This window comes from Sitodiplosis mosellana, unplaced genomic scaffold (assembly GCF_009176505.1).
Source record: "Sitodiplosis mosellana isolate CC-2019 unplaced genomic scaffold, AAFC_SMos_1.0 Smas_scaffold_6197, whole genome shotgun sequence".
Classification (NCBI taxonomy): Eukaryota; Metazoa; Arthropoda; class Insecta; order Diptera; family Cecidomyiidae; genus Sitodiplosis; species Sitodiplosis mosellana.
In genome coordinates, this window is record NW_022601438.1 from 8,269,317 (window position 1) to 8,292,236 (window position 22,920).

Below are 22,920 nucleotides of genomic sequence, written 5' to 3' on the forward strand. Positions count from 1 at the left end.
ATGGCACTCAGCGAAATTAAAATCCAAAGTGAGGGATATAATTATTTCGAAAGAAAGAGAGGAAAAAACAGTGTCGTATAGCATTTCATACCTAATGTTCCATATTAACTTGTTCGACTTTGTGGCCGGCCTGTAAATGTGTCCAATTATAGTGGCAAATGCGAACGCATTATATCGTCGATCACGTTTTATATCGACCAAATTTATGAAATGAAGCGAAAATAGTTTTCGTTCATCACGAAAAATTACCTTCAATTGCGGTTACATAAAGAGCTCGTTACGTATTCGTTTTACTTTTCCGTTATTCTTTTTATTGAGTTTTGCAAGCGATTGCATGAGTAAATTACACAAAAACAATACAAAGATGTGTTGAACAAAGGTCAAAAGTGGAAAAAAGCAGGGAAGAATTGTTGAAACGAAAGGAAATATATTGAACGTGGTGGACATTGGGAAGACAACAACAGATACGACCCCAGAAACTGGAAAAGTTGTCGGAAAACAAATGTCTGAAACGAACAGTTGACACCGAACGAAATTACAACGAGCAAGAGTGAAAAAAAATGAGCGCAAAAAATCTGTGTCATGAACTTTGAGTGAGTGACAGTAAGAAAACAGCGAGCACGCTGCGTTGTGTTTGTGCTGTGGCAGAAGCATGGCATGGAAAGAAAGAGACGACGACGAGAAAAAAAAAATATAACGAATTTTCTCAATGGAAGCGTTGTCGAGGAAATGGTTGCACAATAACAAGCGAAAAAATTAAAAAAATGAGTTGCACAGAAGTTAGATAGTTAGTACACGACGAAACGGAACACTGCTGCTACTGCGACGGTGGCTTCAGCCACTGTGTGATGTGTTTCACACAATTCTAGGCCTGTGAGCACGAGCTCGTCGTTTATATTCTTTTATGTGTGTACGTTTTTATTTTTCTTCATCGTACTCAACCACGGCGTGTTGGCTGGTTTTTATCCGCGTGCCACTTCAATTTATGGCGCGTTATAAATCGATGAATTTCGCATTTGACACTTGAAAATAAATTATGTGTGCATCGTGAATGTGGATTTGAAAGTGATGGCAACCGTTTTTATTGATGCCAATATCACTCTCTTACTCATCCATTCACTTACTCTCAGCTCACACTCGTCGACATATTACCTTCTTCTAATCCACTATTCGACCGAATTTGTGCTATTTGTATCAAATGCGTTCAATATACATATATATACATATATATTTGAATATTCTATGTGTTAAATTTAACATACTCTGTCTCTCCTTTTTTCTCTCTTCCGCTCTCTCTCTCTCTCTCTCTCTACGTCTCTCTCTCTCTCTACGTCTCTCTCTCTCTCTCTCTCTCTCTCTCTCTATCTTTTCCTCGTTTCTCTATCGAAATGATTTGCGATATCGTGATGTTGAACCCAAGTGTGCGTGCACTCGATTGTGGTGGATTTAATTAGGGATTTTCTCGATGGGTCTCACTTTGCTCCAACGAAGGATTACCTTCCGTTTTGGTCTCGACCCATTATTATTTGCTGACTTGTTTATGTATATGCATCAAAAATGAAAATCATTCAATCAGATCGAACGTGCCACGTCGCTATCGATCCAAATCGACCGTTCATATCCTTATTACGGCTCTGATTCGAAATTCAATTGAATGTTTTGTGTGCTTTTTTTCCCTTCGTTGGTTTTCATTCTCTGTGTTTTGCTTATTTTGCATAATCCGACCTTTTCTTGAATCAACTCCACACACAGACATTGTGCTAAAATCGATTTATTCCCATTATTCTGTAGTTCTAAATGCCATTGATTATTACGACTCAACTACTACTTTCCACAATGGATCATTTTTCTTAAATTGAGATCCTCTACTGGGAAATTAAACATATTTACCACAATCTTCATTTACTTATTATTTCAAATGAAACTGCTTTATATGAGGCTTCATCGTCACTATCACATAACTCGAGAAATTCAATTCTCGTCTTATGTGAAGCAGAATCAAAGTGTTCAGTGAACACTGTTTACCTTAACGTTTCTGTATGAGAAGCGATTCTTTGTTGAGTTTCCAGAAAATCGCGTTTAAAACTCATTGAATCCAGCGCTTATGCACGAGTTGATGAAAAATAACGAGAATTCCTAATGGAAATCCAGTACTTGCAATTATAAGGCGTGAGACGCAATTTCATTCGAAAAATCCGTTCTTCGCTAATGGCCTTTGGCTCATTGTCTTTTTTGCATTCTTTGGCGTTTCGTTTCGATACGATCTCAGCAACAGACGTCCTCATTTATTATGTGCTTTTGTGTTGCGAAGAAATCAATTAATGTCCATTTGTGCCAAATAAATAAAATGAACGGGCTTTTGTTTTGGAGAACAAACGATAAATGCCACATGATTGTCATAACAAATTGTGCAATTTGCCGGAATCGCTTACAAAATACAAACAGACTGTAGATGCAAATAGGTAAATGAATATCGATTTGTATGTGTGTGTGTTAACCTATTCTCATGACGCGATACTTTCTTCTATGCCATGTGCGCCATAACAATTTATTGCTTAATAGAATTTGTATAGTCATTTTGATGGGTTGGGTTATTGACGTTGGGGTAGAGTGGTGTTTTTCTTGACAACCGCAAACGTGTCGCTGTACATATTCTTCTCCTCGTTTTTTTTCTACCTCGTACTATTATGTGGCACAATAAATGAATCTATTGGTCGTGTACACTGTACAATGGCCATTTATTCAATGAAGATGGTTCAAGACCAAATTATCGGAAATAAAATGGTTTTGTTGCTGTTGTTATTTCTGTTCGATGGTGAGAAAATAGTGCTTGGTACTGAGCCTCGTAATTGATATATGAATTTGACCTTTATTTTTCACCGGCAACACGCTTTGGCACAGCTATCAAAGTGACAGGCATGCAATGATTGGGAATTGGATTAATATTGTCGAGAAGCATTGATGCGGTCGTTCAACGTCAAAATCATTGAAATTATCAAAAGCTATTTGAGCAGGATAAAAATCCAATCAACTCTTTGAACAAAATCGATTCTGTTTTCCTGTTTGAAGAAATGAAAAATGCGCACACATTCAAATTAAGAGAAAATGAGAAGTCGCTTTTGATAAAATGTCACGTTTTAGAATTTAAAAATTGTTGCTTCGAAGAAAAAAAAAACGAACGTCGCAAATGATGGTGGGAAAAAAACGTCGAGTTTTTCTTTGCTAATTTCACCATAAAATGCAATTTACATCATTCAGACAAGTCATTTGGTTTGATTGGTAGTTTAAATTGGCTGTATGCCTGCGTCATCGACGGTGGTGGTATCAAAGATCAAAAACCTGTATTTATAAAAATTATTGCCAATTTATCGATACGTTTTGGCGTCTATGGAATCGATCCACACAGCGATTAATGCGTACTGTTTTATGTTTATTGATCATTTGCTGTTATTATTGTAGCTCTCTATCCTCTGCCACTGTCTCACTTGCACACAACAAAAAGCCAATAATTTCTGTTCAGAAAATGGCATTGGATTCCGATATTGGTTTTTATTGCAGATTGTTCGTTGTGTGTGAATGTGTTTTGTGTAGTGACGGTGAGAGCATATTTATATTTCCGTCTTGGCTGAAATTCAGAACGTGCATCGATCCACATAATGTTCCGCCGAAACGATATGAGTATATGCGGTATGTTGTGCCTCCTCGTATCTTCGGCTGTCTTCTACGGAAACACTTTACTTATTTATGTTATTATTATTATTATTATTATTATTATTTTCTCTTCTCTTGACATTTTACAAGCGAAATAGTGCCATTCCATTCGCTGGATTCATGCGCTTTATCGGCGAATGGTCTACCTTCTCTGAATATTTATTGGTGAATTTCGAGTTATGTATCGAACAAAAGTTCAGAGAAAGCAATGGAGCAGCGGAACGAACGAAAGAAAGCAAATTCTCTTGAAAAGGACATAAAGACAGTGGTTTGGTTGTTAATATGCGTCAAAAAGAAATATACGCTTATGAAGGTTAAAAATATCTGAAGAGCCTACACGAGCTATCGACACCATTAGTATTACTATCAACAGCACTTATGTACGACCAACATAAAAACCATGCCCTTTTCGTTCGTTCGCTCTTCTTTTCACGCTCTCTCTCTCTCTCTCTCCCTTTATTTCTCTCGTTTCCCAATAAATCGATGCACACATGCCCAACATATGCAAGTGATCCGGGCGCAGATCTCGGAAATGTCGAAAATACGGAACGAGGCCAAAATAAGCGGAGAGAACGAAAATAAAAATTGGGAGAGTGTGTTGTGGTGGCATAAATTGGTTATGCTCAAATCCAGCACCAGAAACAAATTGGCTGGGCCCAGGGAAAACATGCGAATAAATAATACATTATAACAGTTTGTCCATCATTTCTGGTTATTAGGATATTTGGGTTGGGACATGTTTTATTGCCATAAAGATGGGGGGGGATCCACTCTCTTTGTCGTCGTTGGACATAGTCGCCATTGTTCCGTTTGCCAATAAGCTCTTTGGGCATAGACCATGACAAAAATATCAATGAATACACACAAACACATACACACATAAATCCAGGATTTTCCGCGATACAAGCGGTAATATTTAGCATACAGTTATGAAGGAATTATCTCATGGACCGATTTCGTATCCTCGAACACATTATACATATAGATAGATAATTTTATTGATCGACAAAAGTAAACCACGCATTTATATGATACGGCCATTTTGTTCAACATTAAATCATAAACTTCTTTGTAAATAATCATATTTTGATACAAAACAAAATAAATCATTTACGTACAAAGTGTGAGCGTGATCTTTAGTGTATGGATGCATAAAAACGCTCCTCTTGCATGAAATATTTTATTGGCAAGCAAAAAAAGAGAAGAACTTTTCTTTCAATTGGTTGTTTCATTAAAAGTTTATCGAAAAAGTTGGTGTTTTATTGAAGTCTCCGTTTTGAAGCACAGCATCAGATTTTCCGTTTGATACTGTAAAACTATTTGATTGGCCCATTAATAAAATATGTGAAAAGATTGAGTAAACTATACACCGAAATCCAAGTAAAGAGTTGGGAAAGTGTTCATTAAAATTGTATGCATTGGGTCGAACATTCAAAATTCGTTAAGTGAAAGCTTTTTTAAATCGATTGAATTTTGCGGTGTGAGCGTTGGGCACCATTTTGAATTACCATTTTGAGTATTTACTCGAGAATACCGACTACGCTGCCGTTGTCGCTTTCGACAACGCACTTTGTGCGCTAGCATAAGCAAATAACACTTGGCGAAAGCTAATGTGTTTGTGTGTGTGTGTGACGCGTATGACGAAAATGGGGTCATTGTAAGGTGAGTGGTTATGGTTTCTCAAAAGAAATGTTTTTATTTGCGCAATTTAGTCATTCAAATCCATTTCGATGGCAAAATTGTTTACACATCATGCCATCGAATGCTGTTGTTATCTATGTTTGCGACACATTAGCGTTTTTCTGAGTAGATTTCTATCAATCATTGAACGTCATTGGTTGACTAGAGTGCTTACGCAAGCTTGACGTGCTCATAAATTGGAATTTATTTTTTGGGACAAGAAAAAGAAAGAGCGACAGTGGGAGAGAAGAAAAACATTTTCGTCGCAGACAGCAATGAGATGAATGGATCACTTATCTATGTGTGTGTGTGTGTGTGTGTATGTGTCTTCACTTGACCACCATTGGGGGTGTATTCATGTTGGTATGTAAAATTTGATATGTTTTGTGCATCTACAACATCATTTCGATTGGGCATAGACATTAAAGTCTCGAAGTTCTACCCTCCGGAAAGCCAGCCATCGTGAATAATTCAGAAGCCATGAAATTTTCAAGAAAAGGACAGCAGAAAATGGTTTGGCAACTCTTTACGGGAATTAATGAGGATACGACAACTCTAATGAGACACTTGAAATATTGTGCGTTTAGATCGATCGAAAAACTTTCAAATGCACACCATTTTATGCAAAGTATTATTCATTCAAATGTCTGGCTGTGCTGGCGAAAATTTTCAATGCACAAAAAAAAGTACGAAGAAAACAAACGCTAACCGTCTATATTATCTCTCTTCTCACAGACGGTTTTTGACAAATCGATGTAGCTTTTTTTTCTTCTCTTTTTAGGATGATTGACTTGCAAAGAAATTTCACCATCGGCGACTAGAATAGGCGAATGGAAGAAGTATGCATTATTACATGACCAGTGCGAGTTTGTGTATGGTGAAATTCAATTCGTTTTATTTTCTCTTCTTCTCTTGTTATTGCGGTTTGTCGAAAGCATTTCGATTCGCAAATGTATGTTATTTAGGGAAAAGTTTGAGCCAATTCTTGTGGTGATATTGATTTTTAGTGTTGGCGAATTTCTATTTTTCCTATTTAAATGAAATTGATTTTCTCTGGGTTTCGCTCATACCGAGCGACTGAATGAATGAGTGAGTGAGCGAGCAAGAGTGAGAGGGAGAGAGAGAGAGAACGGTGGTGTACGTGCTGGTGTGTTTGTGACCTATCTTGTTATATTTCCACTGATGAATTTGGGTAGATAAAATCCGAAAGGGAGCGATTCGAATTTCACAGGCTTCCAACAGTTGGACACTGACTGTTGTGTCGAATATATGTGTGTGTACTGTGCATGTGATACCATAATACGAGCCACGAGGGGATAATATTATTACTTTTTGTTGTATCCAAGTGGGATTATATTAACGTAGTTTTCGTTTTTCAGTTCATAGTGGAAAACAATGCGGTATGTTAATGAAACACAACACACACACACACACACACACACACACACACACATATACCGAGAATATTGGAAGGGAAGTGTAACAGCATGCAAACAATCGTACGAAGATTGGATTTTGACTTATAATTTAGTAATCTGCGGTATTGTTCGGGCCAAAAGTATCATTAGGACAATGTTTGTGTATCAGTCGTTAGACAATGGATTGGATACCATCGTTCGTAGGCTCCCAGATATTGAGTAAATTCACTAATTTCACAGATCCCATAAACAGTGTAGCCCCAGTGCTCGCACAACAACGACTTTTCAACAAAGACAAGGGCAACACAGAGTGAATCAGCTGTCAAATTCAATTTTTCGTACGTTAATCGGTTAAGTTTTTTGTTTGTTTCGTGGCGTATTGTGTGGAAGCACAATTTTCCCAGCTCAACCACACATACTCACATAATTCGATTGCTGCTATACCTCCGAGTAACTCTTTTCTCTTTGGTTGCATATATCGGCAAATGAAATGAGGCAGCATTTTCCATGTTTCCACATTGAACGGCTTTATGAAAACTGACATCATATCGGAAAAATGTTTGACCATGACCATCGGCTCGACGAGATTTTAAATTTTATGAATTTACAATGTTAAATCCGGATTGTTTGACGCTCGAGGAACAATTTATTTGAAACCGGAGGTAGAGAGAGACAGAGAGAGAGAAATAGAGAGAGAGAGCGCTCGTTCAAGATGAAAATGTAACATGGGACAAATCCTTTAATATTGTTTACACCATTCAGAAACATGCATGTAAACGATGTGCCTCATCAAATCCAACCATTTCAATTCAATGACACACCGAATATAAATTAGCAATACAAATCGGCCATCGCTATAATTGGATTTTAAATATATTTATACATGAAAAATTCAACGGAAATACTAATTCGAAATTCATCGTTACCCGCTTGGATTGATGTAATCTTGCAGTAGATGAAAATGATTCGATTTTGCATTATTTCTACTCTGTTCACCTCTTCTTTTTTTTCTCTTTCTAATAAACGAGGTTCAAAGCTTACAATTCACAATACTGATGATTTCAAGCTTTGAATATAGAAAAAAAAATTATTTGTACAGTGTGTCATTCGTGTCAATCGGAGGGAGTCGAGCGTGTAAAAGAATATTCTTTTGTTGTCGTGTCAGTGAATGATGGCTATGAAGAAAAAGAATGATTGATGTTGATGCGCACAAATATTGTATTCTTTCAGCTCGCCTTATCGTCCGCCTTCATAAAAGACTTGTTTATGTTTTATAGGGGGCGGTGGCGAGTGGAGCGTGGTCGGTAAAATGCTAAATTCGATACAAAACGCAAATGCCTGTTTTCTATTTCATACAATGGAAATGTTTCCATTTTTGTAACGAATCAACGTCAATGAAGGAAACAATGTGTTCGTTGGTAGAGGGAAAAAAACACAGCCGTTGGAAAAAGGGAAAAATTATGTTAAATATAAATGATTCAGATTATTATTCAAGCTTCACATCGAATAGTATCGTGGATGGTTCCGTCGCTGAAAATTGCATACAGATTTGCGTTATCGATCGTCGAATTTAAGCCCCTCGTCACATCCGTTTGTATTGGTCGTATGCGTGAGTGTGTGCGTGTGTATTTGAAGCAGTTTCAGATGAACTTGTCGACCAACGCTCGGATAGAACAACAAAATTGTGACCTCAGAACATATGCCAAAAACAAGCCATTAGCCAAAAAGAATATAATTAAGCTAATTACAAGCGTTCCATTCGCATTAAGCAATAGAGTAAAACTTAAAGATTAGCTCAACACATATACACACACACGCACACACACACACACACACAGAGAGAGAGAGAGAGAGAGAGAGAGAGAGGGAGGGAGAGAGAGTGGGAGGGAGGGAGGGAGAGAAAGAGAGGCATGAGCACAAGCCACAGCAAGCGCATTCGAATTCCTAATCGCAGTGGATGGTCGATTAGAATTGCACACAATGGCATCATCAAATTTTTCAGCTCAAATCATCAATGTATGCTATGATGATGACTCATATGCCCTCGCATTGCCGAGGACTGTTTTAATATGGATGGATGGCCGTCGCCGCAGTTTTGATCATTACCTTCGGGTTTTTCGACTGCTTTTGTTATCGTCGTTTCATGTTTACAATACTTGTTTCGACGGATATTATGTACGTGTATCCGTCTTTAACTTACAAATCGATCCGATGGCAATTTTTGTCTTTTTATCCAATGTACACCGAAGAGTCGAAAGCCAATCGATAAACATACAATTCGACTTTCTTTCGTACATGCCACCATGTATATGGTAGAACAACAAAACCTTTATGTCGTCATTCAAATCGTTGCCATTCATCGTCGAGTTTTTGAGACTAAAGGGAGGGATGGAGTACATTGTAATGAAACTGGTTGTTTTTCTCCCCCATTCCAAAATTGTTACTGCTTTCTTTTCTCGTTCGTGTCATGCATTTTATTCAATCAATTCAATCCGATGTTAAGGGGATTTGAACGAAAAACAAAATGTGTGTCGATTTTTTATTTTGATATTGTCAATTATCCTGTCTGAAACCTTTCTCAAGTAAGTTTGGTTGTGTACAGTTTTTTTTTCTTCCATTTTAGCACGATTTTCATCCTACGCGATTGACCGCTTCTGTTTCCATCGCTGGTATCGAGTTCAGGTATCATTTTTACTGATACACCAACAGCAACCACAATAAGCAATGTGAAACCAAAAGTTTTCGTCTGAATTGGACGTTGGTTGAAAGAATCTGATTAAAAACTCAACAAAAATTCAAATCCGCCCGACACGAGGTAATCGTTCCAAACGAAGAAAATGTTTCAAGAAGTTGGTCTAAAAATATGTGAGCGCATTTTTTTTTGTTCTGTTTGGAATTGATGGACATCGAATTTGATGGCTATTGTCATGACTTGGCCTATGACAAACATAATGCATGGTTTTCAAGCTTATTTTGTCTGAGTTATATTTGGGAAAATACCTTCAAATAGTGGCTAAGTTTTATTGTGCGAAAAAAACAAATAATTGGCCCAAAAATGGAATCTAATTTTAGCCAGTGACACCGTTCACGGTTAGATAGACCATGTTTTTTTCCGCCCATACATATCCGTGCACATTACGGTGTATTCTGTGTATAAGTGTGTGTGTTTGTGTTTCAAAGTATTTCAAGCAAACTGATCGTTCAACCATATTATTCAGTTGAATACGCTTTGCTAAAATCGACCACGTGTTTCGTTCACTGTTACCGTCCAATTCAAGTTCATGCTAGTTCAAATACATGTAACACAATGAAATACACAAGCTTAAAATTTGTTTTGTTCAGCTGAGGCTTATGCGTACAACGACGACAGTTTGAATGAATGTTGCTTTCATTCTTCTGGATTCCGAGTCAGAAGCATTAGAACCCATGCGTGTGTGTGTGTGTGTATGTGCGGTGTGCGCGTTGCACTACGGGGAATTATGTTTTCGACAACAAACGAAAGCGTTCACCCAAGCCGCAAAGTTTTAATTAGAATGTTCCATAACATTGTTTAATGGTTGTGGCAGAATGAGTTGGCGCGATTTTACAAAAGACTGCATTTCTCCTTTGATTTTAAAAATGACGTCATTTCGACCAAAAAAAAATGTCTTTTCACATATTTGTGATTCGACTGAAAAATTGAACTGAAAATCTATCAGCCCATTTCAAATGTTCATTGCGATATGGGAACGGTAACTTTTTTTCGTTTTTTTTTTCAAAAAAAAAAGACATCGACTTGCATTTTGAAATAATATCAAAGCAACAGCATGAGACTGTTCGTCGAACAAACAACGAAGAGACCGAAAAAAGTATATTTTTATCTAATTTGAGCGATTCAATTGAATCAAATAAATCGTCGTTTTATTTCGCTGCCACAACAGCACCAAAGCGTTTTACGTGCCATTTGTGAGAATGTATCTAAAGAATGTGTTTGTGTGTATGTGTGTTTCGATCTCTCTCTCTCTCTCTCTCACTCAATCATAATATTTTTATCAGTCGTAAAATTGTTGTATTATTTCATTTCACTGTTTGGTGTGCGCGCATTGTGTGGATTTTTGTCGAATGTCCAATCAAAAAAAAAGAGAACCGTCAATTGGTTTGTTCCGTTGTGAGAAGTATGTATAAATGTACAACAAAAGCGGTTGATGTGACGTGCGCGCACTTTGCCTTCCATCTAGCGCGAGAAAGTTAGTGCACACACATATTGGCCAAGGGATTCAACTCAGAAGAGACACACATTTTTGACCGTTGAATGAAGAATTATATATACTAAAACTTCTGAACAGTTAATCAATTTTTGATATAAATTTTTTTCCTTCGTCTCTATCTATCTCTCGTCAGCGCAGAATAAACAGGAAAAAAAGCATCACAAATCCCTCCTCACTTAATTCACATAGCAAAATATCATTTTATAACAAATGTGCCATGGTGTGCGTTGCTGACACATCAATTTGTTAGAGAAAAACTATCGCTTAAACAACGGCTTGGGATACACTCGAGCAACGAAACTAGAGCGAAGAAGGAGCACGAAAAAATGTCATTTTCTTTGAAATTGCCATTCGTGTTAAAAGATATTTTTTTTTTGGTTTTGTCGCTTGAAAATAATATGCATATATTTCGTACTGTTGATCTCGTCCACTTTTTATCTTGCCTTATCAGTATTTTCATCTGTCTCTCTCGTTCACTCAACTTGATGACATTTTGCGGACACAAAGATTAAGTGCCATCAATTTATTCTTCGCCTCCATTCCAACGTCCAACAATTACACCTCGTTGTATTTTGTGTTTATGCGTGCGCTAGCGTTTTTTTTTCTGCTTCTTCTTTTTCTATGATAAATCAGTAAATTGTGAACAACATTCGAGCATCGAATTTTTTTTTTCTATGCTATTGAAATTTGTTCGGCAAAAAATTTTTTGAGTCAGACTACCCAATTTGAAAATCTCTATTTGTCTCATAGCCGTCATGTTCGTGCCAATTTTTGTTGGTTCAATTGCAAGAAAGCACACGATTCCGATTGAATTGGCGCAATTAGAAGCTAAACGTCTTAAGTGAAGACTTATTTCGTGATGGATAAAATACACTAACAAGCGATTAATTTTTTTCTTTCTTGAAGTTTTCCTGCCATTGCTGTTGTTGTTGTTTCTTAAGTTGAAGATTTAATCATCAGATCAACTTCAATTATGCAACATTGAATAGCCAATTAAAATACACGTTCCAGAAAAATTACACAAAAACATAGACACGAGCATTTCTAAAAATTGCTGAAAATTTCCATTGCTTGCCATTGAATTTGGTTGTTCGTCATTCCGGGTTCTATTCATGGCGATAAATTTCTGGCCACATAAATTCTACACTTGACAAGATTGCTGCTGCTACTGCTAAAGTTGTCAAGCGCAAGGAATGAATGTTTGTTTTCAACGTCGAAAAAGCGAAAAAGACACATTTTCTCGTGCTGTGACATTGCCACTCGATTTTTAAAGCCCTTAAGATTTTCACTTAATTTCTCGTGCAGAAGAATGCGTAGTATCTTTATGTTGAAAATAGAATGTTGAATCAACACACACACATACACGCGAATAAATACTTCCCCTTTGCACGCAAGTCGATTGGTTTGAGAGGCACAGTAGTCAGTCCACAGTAAAGAATGATCATGTTAAAGAGAATTATAGCATTTTGAGGGTATTTGTGGATTTTTTAAAAATTCATTTACACGAAGTTGGAATTTTTTTCTCAGCATACACAAATGTACATCGTTAAATCTCATCGTGGTCATGTTAATGGCAGAAAATATCATGAAAACACGGTTCTCGTGCCTTTTTTTTACGAAAACTTTTCGCAAGCACATATTTAAAGGGAAAAAAAATGAACCGATAAAAAACGCACGAAAATTCACTGCGAAATGAGTGTAGCGTAAATTGTTCATCCAAAAATGTTGGAAACGATGTGTGCCAAACTTCAACTTTGAATTGCATTTATTCATGAATGCTAATGAGAGATGTTAGTGTTGGGTGCGCCGCACCGTTGTATCGTTGCCGTAATAGATTCAACTTGAAAATTACTTGATAGTACTTGCTTCAATTATGTTTCATTTCATTTGAAACGCACTTTTCTCGCTCTCTAGCTCCCTCTTTCTCTCTCTCCGCATTTTATTGTAACATTTTAAGACTTTTCTCTCGTCTTGTGTCGACGCATTAAATATGAATGACGTTTAACTACATTCTGAAATTATGATGTGTGTTTTGTGGAAATTGGGTGGGAAAATGTGTGCTAGCTTGATCAGTGTGTTATTGTTGTTGTTAAGAAATCGAAAATTACACAGTCGGTTTGTGAAAGTTCTGCAATCGCATCGTTTCCATGAGACTGTACACGATGGGCTGTTGTTTATTTCATCGGTTAGAATTAAAACATTCCACCACATTTATCACCACATTCGTTAAGGAAATTGATAAATCTTTGAAATAAACTAGTTGTTGAGGCTTTTTCGGAGCTTCTGCATACGCAGCAAGTATTGGAACAAGACGACGATTATAGTGTTCGAAATCAGACTAATGATTGTGTTACGTGTGCAAAAATATCGATTGGAATTGGCAAAGGAGACAAAAGGGGCCGGATAATTTGCACGGGATTGAACCATTATTAGAGTGATAGAAGGTGGAGGCGATTTAACAACCGACGAAAAATGGCATGTAATCGAAATCGAAATGCACACCAAATGCCAGCCGAAAAAAAAAATCATCAAGAGACGTCTACGTTTTGCGTGGAATTGAGTTAAAGCCGAGAATTGTGATCGCACCATTTGGGTTGCTCGTCATAAACTGTGTGGCATGGTAGCAATCCGCCGTCACCGTCATCACCGCCACCAAATCCGTTGATTTCGATTCGGCTATATCTTGATCAAATAATGACTTTGGACAATTTATTTGCCGTTTACTTGATTTCACAGCTCGCCATCGCCGTTGCTCTCTCTCTCTCTCTCCCCCTCTCACTCTCTCGGCTGTCGGGTCTCTGTCTCTTCTCGTCACTCGCATCGTCTATTCCTCGGGTGTCATTTGCTGCTTAAACTTTTTATCTTCGTTCAAATTCAATAGCGCACGTCACACGAGACGAGAGCATCATTAAATAGAGCATTTTGAAATTTGCTGTGTGCATGTTACAAGTTTGAAAACTGAATGACTTGAGCGTTCAATGGATCACGTACGTTGTGTTCGCGTATACTATATTATTCTACTTCGTTTGTTCATTCGTGTCTTGATTATTATTTTTTTTTCTCTCTCTCACTCATCATATTCCCCCGGCCCTATTCGTGATCAACTTTGCGCTTTACACTCTTGTTTCTTTGATCTCATGAAATGTTTTCGGAATCACACACAGGAAGAGTGAGAAAGGGAATTAGATAAGGAGACAGTAGAAATGAGTTGCACACGCATTCGCCTTTTGATTTTGGTCACGAAACAAAAAAAAACAACAAAAACACTCTCACCACCACTGCTGCAGATCAATAAGTGTCTTTGAAAATCACAATAATTGCTCAATAATTCCCGCATATCGTCGACGTTGACAATTTTCACAATCACATGCTTCGGACACATAATTTCGCTCTCTATCTATCTCGCTTTCTCTCTCTTCCTCCCTACTCGCGCACACACACCGATCATTGCCGTCACCGTCGTCATCGCACACTATCCACAAATTCTGTGTATTTTTTTTTCGCTTCATCCGTTTCTTTTTCCCCAATGCTCCAAATGGATTTATTAATTAAACGTTGATTTCCTCGCTTCAAATGCGCTTTCGCGGCATGAATCTTATATAGATATATAAATAAATTATTGTCTCTGATGTTTTGGATCATATTATTGAGTGTGCGTTCAAGTGCTGTGCTGTTGTTCACACCATTCAATTGATTATGTTTATGCTGTTGTCGTCACAACTAATTTTGTCTTAGCCATTTTATGGTCGAGCTTTGATTAGTTTATCGTATGAAAAAAATGAAACAGACGAATCAAGGGAGGAGGAGCAGAACGCATCACAAGGACGACATTCATTGTAAACTGCGTCAACTTTCTTCGCTTTGGTGCAACAACAGTTATTTTTTTTTGCTGTTTCTTCTTTTGTATATTATAAAGTTTTCAAAACAACCATCACAAACACCACAAAGCACCGATTTCCTATCATTGAATCGACTCTGCTTACATCGATAATTTTGTGATGGTGCTCTTTTTTGTTGTTGGCATCTGTTGAAAGAACATGACTGACATTCATAGTTATTTTCTGTATGAATCCGGTTCTTGTTGTTCATCGTTCAATTTGAAACGTAATAAAAATGGATGAATTAATTATCATGAAGGTGGGGCGAAAAAACGAAATATAAAGAAACCAAGTTCACGAACATGTAAATATTGTTAAAATACCACCGGATATCTAAACTTTATCTAAATAATATCTAATTCTCTTTTTTTTTCTGCGGCCCTATGTTGCTTCCTACGGGAAGAAAAATGTACGCGCAAATAAAAGAGAAAATATTGTAAGTCATACACGATGCGCGTGTTGAATGAATGAATAAAATAAATGATGTCAATTAATCACAATGATGAGAAAGTACTTTTCTCCCTATGTTCGTGTCGCCTACAAAGACATTAATACAAACACAACCTGAATCTAACGAACCCCGTCGTATATATACGGACTAAATTGTCTGTAAACGCCGAGTAAACCTATTTTCATGTAAACACTGTTTCGTTTCCATGTAATTACTATGTGTTCCCTTATATTTTTTGTTTCTTTTTATTTTGACGAGGACCGGAGTGAATACCTGAGCAGGCGAATAAAATTCCAAACTAAATAAGATGACTTGTGTGAGCTGCATCAATCATCCAAAAAAAGTGTTATTACCGCTATTGATGTTTTGTGCGCGCGGTATTTCATATCTGCACCATATTCAAAGGTTGTTGCCTTTTTGAAATTCCAACAAACCAACCAAAAGAACATTTTTGAATTATTTCCGGCGTTGTTCATTTCATTTGTTTTTTATTTTTGGTTTTCCCTATCCCCATATCTTGTTGGGTATACCAAAAAAAAAAAAATTGGATGGAAAAGAAATATCAATCAACAAATAGCAATTTGATTTATGTTTACACTTACACTTGCACAATAAACAATATCAGGGACACCGAACAACTTTCCTCCGACAAGTCGAATTCTACAAGCAACGAATAACAAAATTCGTTGGCTTTCCGTTCCGTTCCTGTTCCGTGTTGTTTCGGAAAATACCCAAATTTATTCAAACTGTGTTTATTGTTTATAATTTTTTTGAATCCATTTAAACTTTGCGCGACGTGTTTTCTACGTATTTTGGATTTTATTGCAACTATTTTTCGTTCTGTACTTTTTTAATCTTTTTTTTTCTCTGTTGTTGATGATTCGTTTTGATTCGAAAGTGGTAATACTTTTTTATTTTTGGATGCACTTATTCCAATTGATAACTATATATTTCATCGAGGTTAAAAGCAAATGAGAAAAAAATATATATAAAAAAAATCAAGTTTAACAAAATTACGACCACACAGCTTAACGACAAGCTCTCAACTGACTGAATCGCACTGAATGAATTGCTAAAGCATTTGTGCGCCGTTTGGATGATATGCGCTTTCCATACATCTCATCCCATTGAATGGTACGAGAGTTGGTCTCTCTCTCTCTCTCTCTCTCTCTCTCTGTGTGTGTGTGTATGTGAGTGTTTCGAGACGCTATCGTTTGTGTATGAGTACAGACTCGTGCTTAAGTACAATCTAGTTGCTTGCTTGCTTGTTTCTACGTTGTGTGTGCGTGTGTGTGTGTGTGTAGTTGTGAGTGTTATTTTTTCTTTCTCTCTCTCTCTCTCCACTTGATACTGTTGCGTTTCGCATTGTCATACACAATGAAGACACTGAACGAAAAATTATTGGATAAGGGAAGCGCAACCAACAAGCCAACACGGCTACGGATAGGAAACAGGATTTGGTGGAACGAAGCAGAAAAAAAGCATTGAGTTTGAGGCACAAGCACATCGACACATGCTATCCATGCAGCCAGCCAGCCCGCCAACCATCGAGTCAGCTATACAAGCAGCAACAGTGTGGCTCGTGTAGCTTTTCCACCAATACACATGCACAGCAAACACATGTGTTTGTTCTGTGCTTGAAATCAGTTGTCGAGCAAAACGGTGTGTTGTGCCTTCGTGAGAACACCATATCGCATTTGAAATGCGGTGTGGTAGCACGCACATATTCGATTACGTTTTAACCGTTCATGGAAATCGAAATTTAGGGGAAAATATATGTATAAACAGTCATGGACAAAATTGAGTATACGATCCGATCCATCTATAGGGGTTTCATATAAAAATTTCGTGTATTTTTTAATGCTTTTTCAATCAGGCAAAAGCCTCAATTTATGCCAAATAGTGTAAACTAAGCACCCAAAAAAGATTTTCAATGAATATAATGTAGGGGGAGTATGTGTAAGTTGACCCACTTTGTAAGTTGACCCACCCAGATGCAGTTCAAAAGATGCGAATCAAAATTAGCTTGTGCATCATACTGCATCCCCACTTTTTCAATTTCTGTGAATTTCCTCTATTTAAACAAATATTAAACGGACCGTATAATTAATTTTGTCCAACTCGAAAATCGCGCTTCTAATTTCAGATTCAAAAAATATCTGGTAAATTACATTATATTCATTGAAAATCTTTTTTGGGTGCTTAGTTTACACTATTTGGCATAAATTGGGCCTTTTGCCTGATTGAAAAAGCATTAAAAAATACACGAAATTTTCATATGAAACCCCTATAGATGGATCGTATACTCAATTTTGTCCATGACTGTACATATAAGGTATATATTCGATGGAGACTCTAATTTACAACAGCACAGAGACGGGCTGAACGAAATACGATAGACGCACGCACACATACGCGCCCACACACATCGTATTTAATTGAGAGCTTCAAAGCATTTGTACGAAAGTTGTTGTTTTTTTTTTCTCATTCAACTTGGTTGAATTTTATACATGCTTCGGGGCGATTGTGAACGCTGATTCGTTCGAAAGTGAAATCCACAAATTGGCGTCGTTTGAATGACTGTTATTTCCGTTGTATCGCCTGTGGAGCAACAGGATGCGCCTTGATCGAACCGAGATACCTCCGCCACCGCTAAATTACATCGATTTCAATACACTCGTTCGCATTATCTATCTATCTATCTTTGCCATGCCTCCGCGTATAATGTCAATCCGTAGGTGAACAATTTTCTCAACAACAAGCGAACAGGACAAAAAGAAACATAGTTGTGTATACCATTTTGAAGGGCGATGAATTGCGGCTTTCTTCTCAATTGAAATTTATTCAAATGAAATCACCACAATTTAAATTGAATCGCTTCAGTGCAACCATTGTTTTGTAGTTTAAAGAGGTCGGTGACGTTTTTTTCCCCCGTTTATGCGACAATAATTTAGTTTTGACCTTTCTTTCGTGCCTTTGATTTTCATAGAAAAACACCCTTTCACTGGAACTAATGTTTTCTACTTCCGTTTTCTTGGTAAACGCCTTGAAAGGCGAACAATTGCCATTGAAGAACCTGAATTGCGAAAACTCACCGTAAAGTTCAGTTGAAAAAGAAAAAAATCGGGCACCTTCTCATGAAATACAAGCTTTTATTCAATATATATGTTACGAAGAAAAAAGAGCAGCGCGTAATTTCCGTTTGACGATTTCGTCTCATACTAGTAGTTGAAATCAATTCCATCGTTTTCAATTTCATCTTTGTCGTCACATCCATCGTGTGATTTCCTCGCAGCAAGTATGTGGATTTTCTTGCCATTTTCGCATGCTACCCATCCTTCCTTTCACCTTTTTTCTCTCTCTCTCTCTCTCTCTCTCTCTCTCTCTCTCTCTTGCGTTTCCCTCCCCTGTGCATCTCGGATGATGCTGTCGCATATCTATCGTGTGATGTAGGTAATAGTAGAATCAGGGAAAAAAGGTCATCTCACCAACAACAAGTGTGTTTTGTGCGCAACTCGTGAAGTCATTTTCCTGAAATAAATTCTTACAGATGTTGATGCTATTGTGTGTTTTTCTTATTTCGAGTGTTGAATTGTATTCCATCCTCTTGTTATTCGGCACTCTTGTTCAACAGCTGAACTCACAACGGCACCAGCACAAAAGCAGCAGCAGCAACAACCACATCCCAACGCAAGAAGAAATGGAAAGCGAGCATTTAGGGCAACGAAATTTCAAGATATTTTCGATTTTCATCTTATGAATCTCGTTCAATGTGAACCAACTCGATGGCACGATAAAATCAATCGCTCCAAACGTTTTGAGCCAACACGATATGCTATTGATAATTTTACTATCTTCTTACTAATTATTCCACCTGAACTTAGCTATTATTTACGCATAGTTGTGCGATATGCTGTCAAAGGTAGACGTTGAAAAACGGTGAATGAAATTTGCTTTGGTATCCACCACATCGATTAAATAATTTAACTTCTAAACTGTTTGAAACTATCAAATGACAAAGCATCGCAAAGTTTTTCCAAAATATTTTCTAAATTGAACACGTTTCGTGGCTCTAAGATATAATAGCTTGTTGCTTCGGGATGTTTTGCAGCAATACTTCTTAATAGTTTAATCGAATATAGCTCAAGTTATGGAAAGAGTGTTTATTTCGGCTGTTTCCTTTCGGGGATCATCTTTCGATGTACAAACAAGTTACGCTTAAGCTGTCTCCTTTTCTTTCTTCTTCTTATTCTCCTTGAGAACGTGAATCAGTGAGAGAGAGAGAGAGAGCAAGAGAGAGGAATGAGCCATGTTTGCAGTTGAAGCAACAAAATCGGAAGTTATTAATGCTCTGAGCTGAACTAATTTTAAAAAAAATTAACTGCAAGAGCGAACACCTTGTTTCCCATTACTTTAATTACGATGCAGGGTGTCGATAATTTGCGCCAGTTCCGAGATTCCAAACGTGCCTGCACTGTAAGTTGGCTTACGATTAGAATGTAAGCACAAAGAAATGAACTACCCATCAGTAGTATATATTTATAGTATAAAGAAAACATTTTCCAAAGAAGGGCAAAAAAGTACTTTCTTTTTAAATGTAATTTAACTAGAAATTAAACAGTGCCGTGATGATATTGAAGCCGTACCACTTCCGTTTCGTTTCGTGTGATTTTGTTGTGCAAAAGTTGAAAACTTTGCAATAGCGACGTTGATGAATGTGGAACGTAGCCTCAAGTCACTCACTGCATTGAACAGCAAAGACATTTTCTCACATTGACAAAGACGCTCTGTGCGTCGGTCGCTGTCTCGCGCGCTCTTTCGGACATATTTTATTCAAAGAGTTGACAATTCCCTTTCACTTGTGTGAAAACAGACATAAAACTGTACATCAAATTTACAATGGAATTTTGTAGCCTAGATTTTGAAATAAACGGTTCTTTATTTTGCTCATATCGTGGTGAATTGTTTCTTTATCGTCATCGCGGTGGAAAACTTCATGGATCTTATCTCGGCGGTTTTGTTTCATTTTTAGCACTACATGAAATGTAGAGCTACTAATCTGCGTTTTTTTTCTAATACTTTTTCGAGCCATGAACAGAATTAAGGTGAGAATACACCTTGCAAGTAAAATGCTTGCAGCAAGCATTTTTTTCCAACGTACTTTTGTATTCGATTCTAAGAATGACACTTGCATGCAAGTAAAGGTAGTGTAATACATTAGTGTAAATTTTGGACAATATTTTTTTCCAAACGTCCACGAGGTAGGTTTATATGATCGATTTTATAAATATATTTAAATATTCGAATAAATTCGATAATTTTAGCACTATATGTTCTTTTTTGTGGGCAGTAGCGCAAAAATTTCGACCAAATTGTATGCAAGTGAAGTACTTGCACGCAAGCATTTGCAAGCACTTTGCTTGCATGGAATTCTGTTCCATATTTTCGTGTATACGTCCACAAAGTAAATTGTACAGTGATAAAATGATCGAATTTCTTTGAACATTTAAATATATTTATAAAATCGATCATATAAACCTACCTCGTGGACATTTGGAAATAAATATTGACCAAAATTTACACTAATGTATCACACTACCTTTACTTGCATGCAAGTGTCATTCTTAGAATCGAATAGAAAAGTACGTTGGAAAAAAATGTTTGCTGCAAGCATTTTACTTGCAAGGTGTATTCCCACCTTTAGAGTGGTTTTCAATTTTATGCTCATATTTTGTATTCAATTCAAACTAGTGGCAGTAACGACAAACAAGTGCATAGTATCTCGAAACGCTAATCAAATTTTTATTACCAAATGTTGTTTAAAATTTACATTACTTTTTCCTTCTTTTGTATAGTATTCTCCGAGTCTTGAGCATAATGAAAGTTAATTTAGATTCTATGGTCATATTATTTATTTAATTTAAAACAGTGGTAGTATCTTTCAAAAAAGAAATCAAACCAAGATCTTGCAATTCATTTTTGAGATAACTGAGAAAATCTTTTTTCTGTATCAACTTTGTTGCAAATATATATCCTTCGTATTATGTTTTTAATCCATAATATTATTAAAAGGGACGCCTTTTAATGATATATTACTGCAAAATTACTTAGATGAAATACATTTCATGTAGTGCGCAAAAAAAGTAGTTTGTTGTGAAGCAACAAAGTAGAATAAATAACTGAAATCTCAAGAACGCAGTGCGGAGCGAAGCGAAGCTCTGCGGTCTTGTTTTCTTTCAAACAGGAGCAGCACACAGTATTTTTGTTGTTTGGTTTTGATGGCCGACAGTCAGAATTCATTTTGCACCTTACACCCCTCTGGGCCAATTTTCCCCTCCATCTTTCCCTTGGCTGCCGCGTTCTTTTCTTTTCAGTAAAAATACTGAAAGTATAGCAATATATATTTAAATTAGCTCAAATTACAGATTAATAATTTATGAAGCCGAACGGAATAAATGTGGTACGTGCAATTTAAAGTGTTGGTTGAAGCGATTGCATTTTCGAAAAACTTCACCGACGCCCGAACAAATTCTTTTTTTAAAAATCGATATGCTATTTCGCAACAGCATGATATACAACGTAAAAGCCACTCACTTTCACAACTCATTTACCGATTTTTTTTTTTTGAATCTCCAGTAATTTCAATTTGATTAACCATTTTCCGAACGCACACCAATACAAAAATGTTTTACGCGCAGCTAAACCATTTCTTGTTTGCAATCTTAGTGTTTTATTTGTTACTAAGAGATATTATACGGTTCTAGATTTACACAATGAATTCATGTGCATACTTGAATTTAGACAGCTCGACCATGAATGAATATAAATAAACATCAATAAACGTGGTGGAAATGATCCATCGCTAAAGTGTTGCTGGCTTTTTATGAGCAAATACTTAACCGTAACAGCATTCTCATTTGCAAACGGCTAAGTTACACCAAACTGCATTTAGCTTTACTTTATTGCACAGTGTCGTGAAACAATAGTTTGGACATCCATTAATTAGTTTATGAAACATAAAAACACAAACAAATCCCTCGATGCACTAAAATTGGCATTCCATTTGAACTTTCGTTTAACTGCCATTCAAATGGCTCATACACCCTAGGTTAGACTATAGTAATAGTCGAGCAAAAATGGTCGCTCTGGTTACGTCAATGCAATTCCTTGGCTTCTGCACTCAAACACACACATAGAATGACGACGAAAGAACAAATATTAGATGCAATTTTGGTCAAAACAAGAGAAAATGGCTATTTAAAGTAGAAAATTGATTTTCAAAGGTTGAATAAATTCCTTGGAGTGGTTAAAAATAACAAAAAGACACCGAAAATGTTAGAATTCAACGTTTTTAAATAGGAAAAAGCGAAGAAGTTTGAAGGATAGAAAGAAGAGTAAACAAAAAAATTAAATTGAATGAACAGTAAACACAGTAGTAGAAATGGCACAAACACACAGAGAAGCGTATTTAAATTAAAATCTGTCAGACCATTTGTCAACAGCAAAAATCTACGAGCTAAACTTAGACAAAATGT

The 22,920-nt window shown here is 36.7% G+C and overlaps 1 protein-coding gene across 2 annotated transcripts in view; it reads right to left on the bottom strand.

Moving 5' to 3' along the window:
• The window catches only part of LOC129577366 (insulin-like growth factor-binding protein complex acid labile subunit), a 95,580-nt gene extending 79,108 nt beyond the window's left edge, over positions 1-16,472 (bottom strand). Inside the window, exon 1 of one of the 2 annotated variants that reach the window (XM_055464253.1) lies at positions 15,988-16,472. The gene's annotated coding sequence lies outside the window, so the exon portion shown is untranslated. The remainder of the gene's footprint in view (positions 1-15,987) is intronic. The other variant, XM_055464254.1, reaches the window with a different exon arrangement.
• Positions 16,473-22,920: the final 6,448 nt, after the last annotated feature.